The sequence below is a fragment of the Pleurodeles waltl genome, chromosome 4_2 (genome assembly GCF_031143425.1).
Source record: "Pleurodeles waltl isolate 20211129_DDA chromosome 4_2, aPleWal1.hap1.20221129, whole genome shotgun sequence".
NCBI classification, from domain to species: domain Eukaryota; kingdom Metazoa; phylum Chordata; class Amphibia; order Caudata; family Salamandridae; genus Pleurodeles; species Pleurodeles waltl.
This window is the reverse complement of record NC_090443.1, coordinates 1,036,871,187-1,036,883,468: the sequence shown is the minus strand read 5'-3', so window position 1 is coordinate 1,036,883,468 and position 12,282 is coordinate 1,036,871,187. Positions and strand designations below refer to the sequence as shown.

Here is a 12,282-nt window from a genome sequence, read left to right as displayed (position 1 = left end):
GCGTGGAAGGTCGTTTGGACTCTTTCAAGATGTTCATGCAGTCCTGTGAGAGCCCTAGGTGCCCATACTGCAGGAATTCAGGAGCCATGCTGTTAAGCTCAGAGAGGGTAGGTTGGGATGTAGAATCCTGCCCTCCATCCTGCTCAGAAGATCCGGTCTGCACGGCAGTCTCCTGTGAGGTTTTTCCGATAGGTTGAGGAGATCTGTGTACCAGAATTGACGGGGCCATTGTGGCGCTATGAGAATCTTTCTGGTTCTGGATCTGTAAAGTTTGTTGATCACTGCCGGTATGAGGGGAATCGGTGGAAAGGCGTAGAGAAATATCCCTGACCAGTCGATCAACAGGGCATTCCCTCGAGATCCCGGACGGTAGAACCTGGATGCGAAGTCTGGGCATTTCTTGTTTACTTCGTCTGCGAAGAGATCCAATTGAGGTCGACCCCATTGAGCGAAGATGTATTCGACGACTTCGCCGTGTAGGACCCAATCGTGTGCGTCCTCTAGGTGTCTGCTCAGGAAATCTGCCTCCACGTTTTGTTGACCTGGCAGGTGAACCGCTGTAAGTGACATTCCTCTGGCCAGGAGCCAATGCCATATCGTTTGGGACTCTCGAGATAGGGGTAGGGATTTCGTTCCCCCTTGTTTGTTCAAATAATACATCGTGGTTGTATTGTCCGTTTGTATTAGGAGAGACTTCCCCTGAATCAATGGAGTGAAAGACTTGAGAGCCAGATGGACCGCTCTGAGTTCCAGCAGATTGAAGTGGTACTGCTTTTCCTTGTATGACCACAGGCCCTGAGCTTGAAGGAGACCCAGATGAGCCCCCCATCCCTGAAGAGACGCATCCGTTACCAGAGTGTCGGATGGCACTACCTGGTGAAATGGAGCACCTACTGAGAGGTGAGGTCTGTGCATCCACCATTTCAATGACTGAAGTGCCGCTGCCGGTAGTCGCACTCTGTCCTCCCAGCGACCTGTCCTTTGGCTCCAGTTGCTCTCCAATGCCTCTTGGAGGGGCCTCATGTGCAGTCTGGTATTTGGGACAATGAAAATGCATGATGCCATGGAGCCCAGCAGTGATGTCACCTGACGTGCCGTAGGTGCGTTGGCTTTCAACAGGTCCTGACACTTCCTGTCTATTGAGGATAGTCGTTCCTCCGAAGGAGCTCTGTGTTTATTATAGCTCCCAGGTAGTGAAGGTTCTGTGTTGGTATCAAGGTTGACTTTTGGTAATTGACCTGAGGACCTAGAGACTCGCAAACCGTGAGCACAATGTCCCGATGGCTTCTCGCCTGCTCCGGAGAAGAAGCCTTCAGTAACCAGTCGTCTAGGTATGGGTAGATGAATATCTTTTGTTTTCGAAGATGTGCCGCTACCACCGCCACACATTTCGAGAAGATGCGTGGGGCAGATTTCAGGCCAAATGGTAGAACTCTGAACTGATAGTGCTGTGACGCTACTTGGAAGCGCAAGAATTTCCGATGCTTGGGAGCTATTGGGATGTGAAAATATGCATCCTGCAGGTCGATGGAGCACATCCAGTCTCCCTGATGTAGCTGAGGGAAAATCTGGTGAAGCGCTAGCATCTTGAACTTCTGTTTTCTTATGTATTTGTTCAGCAGCCGTAAGTCCAGAATTGGTCTGAAAACGCCCTCTCGGCCCTTTTTCGCCACCAGAAAATAACGGGAGTAAACCCCCTTTCCTCTGTGCGCAGGTGGAACCTTTTCTATTGCATTCTGCAAGATGAGATTGATTGCATTTGGCTGGTGGCAAGTGTGGTGGAGGCTGTTTGAAAAGAAGAGAGTAGCCATTTTCGACAATATTGAGCACCCATTTGTCTCTTGTGATAGAGTGCCACTCGTGAAGATAACCTGTAATACTTCCCCCCAGCGGAGTGGTGTACAGTGTCGAGGGAAGCGAGATCTCATTGCTTGGCCGGCGCTTTCGGTGTGGACTGCTAAGGTCTACTTGACCCTCGCTCTCTTGTGTTCCTTCGCTGGAAAAGAGGGCGTCCCTGCCGTTGTTGTGGCCTTTGGGCCCAGTGAGGGGTTTGAACCCTCTGCTGGAAAGGGCGCCTGTCATAAGGCCTATACCTCCGCCTGAAATCTTTCTTCCTTTCCAGGCCTACCGCCCTCATGGTGTCCACCTCGGTCTTTATGCGGGCCATTTCTTCGTCTGCATGGGTACCGAACAGCGAGTTCCCGGCGAATGGGAGATTCAGGATGCGCTGTTGTGCTTCCTGCTTTAAACCAGTCAGTCTCAGCCACGAAGACCTTCTTGCACAGATTCCATGTGCGTACCCATCTGCAGCTAAATCCGCCCCATCTGCTGCCGCGCTGATAACCTTGTTGGATACCAGGCATACCTCTTGCAGGATCTCTTGAAAATCTTGTCTGTCTTCTCTGGGCAATTTTTCTGTGAATCTATTGAGGGAGTCCCACAGAGAACGGTCATACCTGCCCAGGAGTGCAGAAGCACTGGAGACTTTCATTGTCGAAGCCGCCGTACCGCACATCTTTCTCCCCAGAGAGTCTAGATGCCTGCTCTCTTTATCCGGGGGGACCGTGGAGGATGATGCCACCGAGTGGGTTTTTCGGGCTGCGGCCAATATTACAGAGTCCGGTGGCGGATCCTTTCTTAGGAATAAAGGGTCCTGTTCGGGAGCCTTATATTTTTTCAGAATCCTAGCAGGGGAAGATTTGAGTGTGGCTGGGGCCAGAAAAGTGTCCATGGTTGGTTGCAACAAACCAGGCACTAGAGGCAGTAGCTTTTTTGACACTGATCTATGCTGCAGAGTCTCAAAGATGACTGAAGAGGAGGTAGATGGCTCTGGAACCTCTATGTTTAATTTCTGCACTCCCCTTAACAGCACCTCGTTAAACGTGGTAATGTCATCCACCGGTGAGACCCTAGCAGGTGGAGAATCTGTTAGGGTGGGGGAGTAACGCCCGACAGATGATCCTGACGACGACCAAGAGGGTGATCTTCTTCGTGAGCGTGACCTGGATCGCCGTTGGAAACGAGACCTGCTGCGAGACGCTGTAGCAGAGCGCCCAGGCCTCGCGGTCGGTTGACGAGGAGATGAACGAGCCCGTCGTGCCCTCGCTGTCGGTGATGGCGTTCTTGGAAGAGAGGCAGTAGGCGAGTACATTTGCGAATACTGCGAATCCGGGGAGGCTGCTGGTCTATTAAGGCTCTCTAGCCATCTTGGAGATAAGTTGATGGGCGAAACATGCCCAGATGATGCCGCTCTTGAACGAGATGAGTCGCTCGGTATGGAGACCACTGGAGATGGTGCAGCCTTGTCTGTTGGAGGGGGGTGATGTTCTACTCCCTGCGGGACAGGTAAAACCTGTGTCGACGTCGACGGCTGTGTCGACGTCGAAGGGCGCCCCATCGGTTGCTCTTGCCTCGAGGTTGAGTGTCTCGACGTTGAGTGTCTCGACGTAGAGTGTCTCGACGTCGAAAGGCGATCTTTGGACCTCGACCTACTCGCCGTCGTGTGCCTCGACATGGAGCGGTGGGAGGCCGACGGTGGATGTCGCTCATGCCGTTGTGGCGATTTCAACGCCGTGTCTCTTGACGTCGGGGGGCGTACGGCCTTTGGCGGCGACCGGGCGCGCCAGCGATGGCTCGATGTCGGGCTGCCGTCGACGGAGATATGCCCCTGCGATTGTGTTCCCTCGACGCCGTATCCTTCGACGTTGGGTGTCTCGCCGTCGACGGCGATCTATGCCGGTGAGACGGTGGCAGCGACGACGTCGACGGGGAACAAACAGGTACTTTCCTACCTGCTGACGTCGACCTAGCCATTCTCTCCTGAGAATGGCCTGCTGGTTGCCTGGGAAGTGAAGAGGACGATGTTTTCTGCCTCTCATGAAGCCCATGTAGCCTGATCTTTTCTCTGTCTTTCAGAGTCCTCTTTGACATATTCTTGCAGTGCTTACAAGTGTCAGGGCAGTGACTCTGAGGCAGGCACACAATACAAAGAGAGTGTGGGTCTGACTGGGCCTTCTTCTTCCCACAAGAAGGGCATTTGACAAAAAGTGAAGGCATTTTTCTGTCAGGAAAAAACTGCCAAACTCAGACAAAGATGTTATCTGTCGAATGAAACAGGAAAAAACGCTTTTTAAAGGATTTTTCTGAGAAAAAACTCAGAAAAACTGAGAGTTCAATGCTCCAGGATCCTCTCAGAAGAAGCCGGAATGGTGGGATACTGGAGGTGCTCAGGGTCTTAAAGGCACGGTGCCAAAGTTTTTATGGTTCTCCTGTGTTAACCTGCATGCAGCCTTGGCTAAGAATGCTCCATTGTTTTTCAATGTAGTTTTTTCTCTTTTTTCTCTAGCGATTACTACTGCTTACTTCCCTAAGCCCAGTTTTGGGGGCTTGGGTAGATATTTATTCTCTATTGTAATTTTATAATGAAAAAAAAAACAAAAAAATTCATAGAAATAAAGCATTTTAGCCTGTTTATGATTATAGCCTGCATTGCTGTTTTACACATGTTTAATATGTGTGTATTTTATATATGCTCCGGGGTCCCCGCACAAGGGCGGGAATATTCAATGTGTATGACTATTGATGAGGATCCCCTCGAAGAGAATTATTGTTATCCAACTCAATGGTACTCATTTTATCCACCTCAGAAGGATTAAAGGCTGAGTAGACCCATCGGGATTTGAACCTGTGATGAAGAGGTCGAACAAAGGCCCCTACAGTGGACACATTAGTCCACTAAGCCACCAGACCCAGTAGTGGTTACCTCTCTGGATGACAGGCTTCACACTGGTTGTATGGTTCAAGTACCAGGTCAGGGCCACAGGCTGACTCAACGGATGAGTTTCTTCACGCTAGATGGATGGCTTGGGCCACATAACGCGTGGCTCAGCAGACAAGGGCCTTCATCAACCAATCAATCATTTGTAAAGCGCGCTACTCACCCGCTAGGGTCTCAAGACGCTAATTGGGGGGGAGGGATAGGATTGCTACTGCTCGAATAACCAAGGCTTGAGGCGTTTCCTGAAGGTCAGGAGGTCCTGGGTCTGTGATCTGCCGCCGGCTGTAGTTAGATGGATTCGAGGGACGGTGGCGGGGGCAAGGTTGGCGGAGCGGAGATGGCAGATGGGAGTGTGGGAGGTGAGTCCCTCGTTGAGGTAGGCAGGGCCCGCGTTGTGGAGAGCTTTGTGGGCATGGATGAGGAGTTTGAAGGTGATACTCTTGTTGACGGGAAGCCAGTGTGGCTGGTTCAGGGCCCAGGTCAGGGACCAGAGGTTGACTCAGCCGACAAGGGCCTTCATCTGACTGGGTAGTTCAGAGTCCAGGTTAGGGACCAGAGGCTAAACAGTAGAAGAGTGCTGTCATGCTGGCTGGGTGGTTTAGGACCATTTCAGGAATCAGAAGTCCTATGTCAGTGACCAGAGGTGGACTCAGTGGACAAGGGACTTCACTCTGGTTAAGTGGTTAAGGGCCCACATCAAGGACCAAAAGATGACTCAGTGGATAGGGGCCTTCATGGTGGATGGGCAGTTCAGGGCTCATATAAGAGACCAGAGTTTATCTCAGAGGACTAGGGCCTTCATGCTGATTGTGAGGTACAGTGTCCACGTCAGGGACAGGAGATTGATTCAGCAGATGAAGGCCTTCATGGAGGTTCAAGGTGGATGTCAGAGACTTCAGGGTGGCTCAGTTGACAAGGGCCTTTACTCTGTTTTGGGTTCTTCAGGGCTCATGTGAGGGACCACAGGTTGACTCAGCAGATGAAGGCATTCATGTTGGTTTGTTGGGTTGTTCATGACCTGGTCAAGGACCAGTTGTTGACCCAACTCAGCGAACAAGGCTTTTCATGCTCGTTGGGCGAAAGACCACCATAATCCACCGTTAACTCAGCAGCTGGTTGGGTGGTTAATGACCATTTTAGAAATCAGAGACTGACTGAGTTGACAAGGGCATTCACGCTGTTTGGATTGTTCAGGACCAGAGGCAGACTCAGCAGATGAGGGCCTTCACGCTAGTTGGGTGGTTCAGGGCCAACATCAGGAAGAGTTAGACTTGGTGGATGAGTGTCTTCACACTGGATGGGTGCTTCAGACCCCAAGCAAGGAACTAGTGTGAGACTCAGGGGATGAGGACCTTTAAGTTGGCTGGGTGGGTGGTTTACGGCCCATATCAGTGACCAGATGTTGACTCAGTAGACAAGGACCTTCACACTGGCTGGGTGGTTCAGGGCCCACATGAGGGATCATAGGTTGACTCTGCAGATGCGGATCTTCACACTGGCTGGGTGGCTCAGGGTAACCATCAGGGGCCAGAGGTTGACTCAGCAGACAAGGTCATTCATGCTGGTTGGCTGGGTGGTTTACGTCACAGACAAGGACCAGAGGTTGATTCAGCGGATAAGGCCTTTTATGCTGAGTGGGTGGTTCATTGCCAAGGTCAGGAACTAGAGCCGATTTAACAAACTACATCCTTTATGCTGATTTGGTGGTTCATGGCCCACGTCGGGGTCCTATGAGAAGAGACTCTGGAAAGTGCCCTCTAAGACAGGTATCTCTATACATTGTTGCAACATTATCTATCAGTGTGGCATTTTATGAATATTTGTGTTTTCAGAAAGAATATAAATATGGGGGTGCAAAGGTTTCAGTCACAATTCAATGGACAGCACATGTGCATGGGTTCCAACTCCCTCACCCCCCACACACACACTCAGCAGACAATAAAAGGGGGTCCTAGGAGGCCTCTGACAAGACTCAGGGGATGTGGCACATCACAGTGGTTGGTTCAGGGCCCTAACGGGACTCAGAGGTCTATGTGGGGCTACGAGCAAAGTACTGGTGAAGACCCGCTCACCAAGGTATGTCACATTCATTGACTCAGCAGTTAATGAGGAAATGGACTGCATCAGAGCACGACAAAGGCAGTGTGCTTTACACAGCCTATACTTGTCACAGTCATGCTACTGTGCAGCAAGCACTAACAGGAAAGCTAGGCCATCAGGTCTAGAGGATTTGCAACTTCTGAATGAGGGCACATATGCTGCCAGAAGCCCAAGCCAACATGGCCGTCCCAGAAGGTTACAGATGAGTCCTTGCAGTGGTGGCCATCACCATTATTGGCGCTGGTGCGATGGATGTCCAGCAGTCATAGAGTGCTGTGGGCTTCGCCATCACCCCAGCAGCAAAATCTAAAGATAACAGTGGGAATAATGGTGGGCAGGCCCTGTTGCTGTTTTGCATCACTTCCCTTTTTCCCAGCACTAACCCACAACCAAGCAATGGCTGCCTATATCTCTGTTGAAAAAGTATGACACTAGTCCTAGCCACTGTTTCACCTCTCCAGACCTCATATCCACATCAACAGCAGGTTACTTCCACAGCGGCCTTCATCCAAATTCCCATGTCTCCTCTGATCTCGCTATAAAATCAACACAGATGTAGGTACACAGCTGCACTGCCCTACCCTTTCACCTCCCTAGCATTCCCTAGTTTGCGTGAAACGAGTGCTGGTGTAAACCACAGGTGATCCACAGACCACACTTCCTTCTTGACCCCATTAAAACAAAGGCGAGGCAATCCCACTGATGCCCTAGCAACAGTTACTACCTGCTGAAAAAATAGACAACACAAGAGGGCAGTGCATGGAAAGTTAAAAGCACTTTTCACTTGTTTTACTCCAATAAAATGCTACGATAAATAAAAAAATGGCAAAAAGCCGCCTACTAACTTGATGGAAAACAAACATCTCTCTCATAGTAATAATCCTACACCACACACATCTTCATACTCGGTACACAAAAGCGGTTTATAGCAAACACAAAGCCAGGCCTGCTGACCTTTTCATTGTTTGTTGTAGATTTTATTGTTATGCTGGTCTGTTCATCTTTAGTTTGCTGGAAATAGCAGTGTACGTAAGGCCAGGCGTCCTATATGATGTATTTGAGGAAGTTCCCATGGAAGGAGGCAGAAGCGCCACAGATGCCACTGACAGCAGGTGCAGCCTAGTGGCAGGGTCCGCAGCTATGGAGGAATCCTTCCGCAGACAAGGTCTCTACCAGCTCCATGTCGTGTGCCACTCTTAAATGTGAGCTAGAGTAATCAGGACCCTCTCTGGACCAACACAATACAGTGAGAAACAACTTCAGTCACTGCAGGGACTCCTGAGAACATTAATCAGTTGTAATGACTCAGCTGTAACAAATGGCAGCTGCTGGGACTGCCCAGGGATTGGAGAGCAACAGTGGAGGGACGTGGGTGGGAAGCAATAGAAAATGGGATGGCGAGGCAGCAACAAAGAAAAAGTTAAAAAATAGTTTCCTGAATGTGAGCAGCGCAAGAACACAAGTCACTCAGTCGGAAGGATGGTAAACTGGGTGTGTTCTACGGGAGAGACGTACACAAGTACAGTAAGGCAAACCATTGAATACAAAGCAAGCAAATGAGTGACAACCAAGCCAGCCAATGGTAGCAATGGGTGGGCTTTAGACCAGTATGCTTTTGGTATGGGCCACAAGAGGTCGGTCACAAACTGAGAGCTAAGAACTGCCTGGTGGACAAGATCTGAAAACGAGAACTATCAAAGTCACAGCAGCCAAGTCCTTCTGCTGGTGTGAGTATTTCGTACCTCAGAGCTGCGTGGGATTCAGCAGCAGTCAGGGACCGCAGAGGGCAGTGCAGCGCTGCCTTTACTATATCTTACACATCTATGACGTCTTCAGCTGCCGTAAATGCCATCTTGGCACAACGCTAAACACGTTTAGTGGTACCCTAAGGCAAACCCGAGAACAAGCAATGGCTGCTATGAGATCTGTAGTCGAGGCACGCCCTGAGGTGCAAAGATTTACTCCTAATCGTGAAATCATTACTTATGTACTATGGGTCGTTTTCCTGAAATTAAACATATTTGGGGAAATTTACTATAAAGTGACACACAACGCACCAACATAAGTGCTGTCTACCATCAAAGAGAGCACAAAACAGCACCACTAGGATATGACAATAGCACCACTAGGATCTGACAAGAGCACAACTAGGATATGACAAGAGCCAAGAGCACCACTAGGATATGACAAGAGCACCACTAGAATATGACAACAGCACCACTAGGATATGCCAAGAGCACAACTAGGATATGGCAAGAGCACCACTAGGATATGACAAGAGCACCACTAGGATATGACAAGAGCACAACTAGGATATCGCAACAGCACCACTAGGATATGACAACAGCACAACTAGAATATGACAAGAGCCAAGAGCACCACTAGGATATGCCAAGAGCACAACTAGGATATGACAAGAGCACCACTAGGATATGACAAGAGCACCACTAGGATATGACAAGAGCCAAAAGCACCACTATGATATGACAAGAGCACCACTGGGATATGACAAGAGCACCACCAGGATATGACAAGAGCACCACTGGGATATCACAAGAGCCAACAGCACCACTTGGATATGACAAGAGCACAACTAGGATATGACAAGAGCCAAGAGCACCACTAGGATATGACAAGAGCACCACTAGGATATGACAGGAGCACCACCAGGAGGATATGACAAGAGCACCCCTATGATATGACAAGAGCACCACTAGGATATGACAACAGCATGACTAGGATATGACAAGACCACAACTATGATATGACAAGAGCACCCCTAGGATATGACACAAGCACCACTAGGATATGACAAGAGCACCCATTAGGATATGACAAGAGCACCCCTAGGATATGACAAGAGCACCACTAGGATATGGCAAGAGCCAAGAGCACCACTAGGATATGACAGGAGCACCACTAGGAGGATATGACAAGAGCACAACTAGGATATGACAAGAGCACCACTAGGATATGACAAGAGCACAACTAGGATATGACAGTGGTGCTCTCTCCCTTAGATCTGAGGCACTTTTGGCTGCCTTGCGCCACACACACACACACACACCGTTTCACTGTGGTGCAAATGTGTGTGTGATGTCATCCAGAGGCACATGATGGCACTGACGTTTGATGTCATTTGAGTGCCCTGAGCTTGGCTTTCGGCAGTAGCATCTTTACTGGTGAGCCAAGTCAGGACGCAGCAGTGTAATCAGGAAAGCTGCAACAAAAGGCGAAGGGAAGGAGAGGAGAAGAGGGTAGAAGAATGGACAGGAGAGGAGAAGAAAGGAGAGGAGAGGGGGTTGGAGGGGGATAGGGAGAAGGAGAGGTCAGGATGGGGGAGGAGAGAGGGAGGGAGGTGGAGAGGGAGGAGAGGAGAGAATAAGATAGGATGGGGTGGGAGAGGAGAGGAGAGAGGGAGGAGTGGATAGGATAGGATGGGGTAGGAGAGGAGAGGAGAGAGGAAGGTGGAGAGGGAGGAGAGGAGGTGATGGGATAGGAGAAGAGAAGAGAGGATGGGATAGGATAGGAGAGAAGAGGGATGGGATAGCAGAAGAGAAGAGGGGGGAGAGGAGAGGATAGGAGAGAAGAGGGGTGGGATAGGAGAAGAGAAGAGAGGAGGGGAGAGGATAGGATGGGATAGGAGAGGAGAGGAGAGGGAGGAGGAGAGGAGAGGGGGGTGGGGAGGGAGAGGGAGGAGAGGATAGGATGGGAGAGGAGAGGGATGGGAGGGGAGGAGGAGAGGAGAGGAGAGGGGGATGGGGAGGGAGAAGGAGGAGAGGAGAGGAGAGGATAGGGTGGGATAGGAGAGGAGAGGGGATGGGGAGAGAGAGGGAAAAGGAGAGGGAGAAGGAGAGGAGAAGAGAGGATAGGATGGGATAGGAGAGGGATGGGAGGGGATGAGGAGAGGAGAGGAGAGGGGGAGGGAGAAGGAGATGAGGGGATAGGATAGGGTGGGATAGGAGACGGGATGGGGGAGAGAGAGGGAGAAGGAGAGGAGAAGAGAGGAGAGGATGGAAGAGGAGAAGACAGGAGGGAAGAGGAGAGGAGAGGGGGGAGGGAGGGGAGGAGAGAAGAGGATAGGATGGGATAGGAGAAGAGAGGAGGGAAGAGGACAGGGGGAGGGGAGAGAAAGGAAGAAGGCGAGGAGAAGAGAGGAGAGGATAGGATGGGATAGGAGAAGAGAGGAGGGAAGAGGAGAGGCGATGGGGAGGGAGAGGGAGGAGAGGATAGGATGGGATAGGAGAAGAGAGGAGGGAAGAGGAGAGGAGAGGGGGATGGGGAGGGAGAGGGAGGAGAGGAGAGGATGGGATAGGAGAAGAGAGGAGTGAAGAGGAGAGAAGAGGGGGATGGGGAGGCAGAGGAGGGAAGAGGATAGGGGGAGGGGGAGAGAAAGGGAGAAGGGGAGGCCAGGAGCTCGGCATGGAGATGCTCGGTCCGCACTCGACTAAGCTCAGGCGGCTTTAGTCCCAGAGCTCCGACGCCTGCTCTGGTCACTGCCCTTCCACACTCCCCACGCCGGGGTGGGTGGGCGAACTGGGGCGCAGTGGAGGTGAGGGGGATCGGCTTGAGCTGGGGTAGGCGGTGGGCTGCAGGCATCCTCAGTAAAGTCAGTCGGGACCGTCATCTGAGCATCTTTGGAGCGGGAAGAATAAAATACCCTGGCATCCTCTGCTAGCTGGTTTGGGGCACGATGCCTTCTTACTGCTTCCTGCACTCACCCTTGTGCTTCCATAAGGTGGGGTGCAGCTGAGCAGAGCCTTCAGTTCAGGGTAAGATCATCTGGCATTGCTTGTGTCCCTTCTCACTGTGCCACAAGGCCCAAGAGGTGCCAGTACAGGCAAGGTGGGCGGCGCCCAGGTGTGTGCCAACCGCATGTACATAAAGGACAACCCTTTACTTACCCACAAGAAATCATACATCGCAAACCAAACCTGTGATGTAGGAGACTGGAGCTGTAGGCTGGAGCTGTAGACTGAGACTGGAGCTGTGGACTGGAGCTGTAGACAGCTGTAGACTGAGACTGGAGCTGTAGGCTGGAGCTGTAGACTGAGACTGGAGCTCTAGACAGCTGTAGCTGTAGACTGGAGCTGTAGACTGGAGCTGTAGACTGAGACTGTAGCTGTAGACTGGAGCTGTAGACTGAGACTGTAGCTGTAGATTGGAGCTGTAGACTGAGCTGTAGACTGAAACTGGAGCTGTAGACTGAGCTGTAGAATGAGACTGGCGCTGTAGACTGAGACTGGAGCTGTAGACTGAGCTGTAGACTGAGACTGAAGCTGTAGACTGGAGCTGTAGACTGGGACTGAAGCTCCATTTGGAGACATTAGAGTAAAAGAAGTGTAAGAGCAGAAGGAGGAGATTGTGGCAAACGGGGGCTAGAACCTGGCTTCAGAAGAGTCGTT

The 12,282-nt window shown here is 51.0% G+C and overlaps 1 protein-coding gene across 6 annotated transcripts in view; it reads right to left on the bottom strand.

Moving 5' to 3' along the window:
- LOC138293662 (aldehyde dehydrogenase family 3 member B1-like) overlaps positions 1–12,282 on the bottom strand; it is a 144,987-nt gene that overhangs the window by 109,800 nt on the left and 22,905 nt on the right. The window lies entirely within an intron of this gene.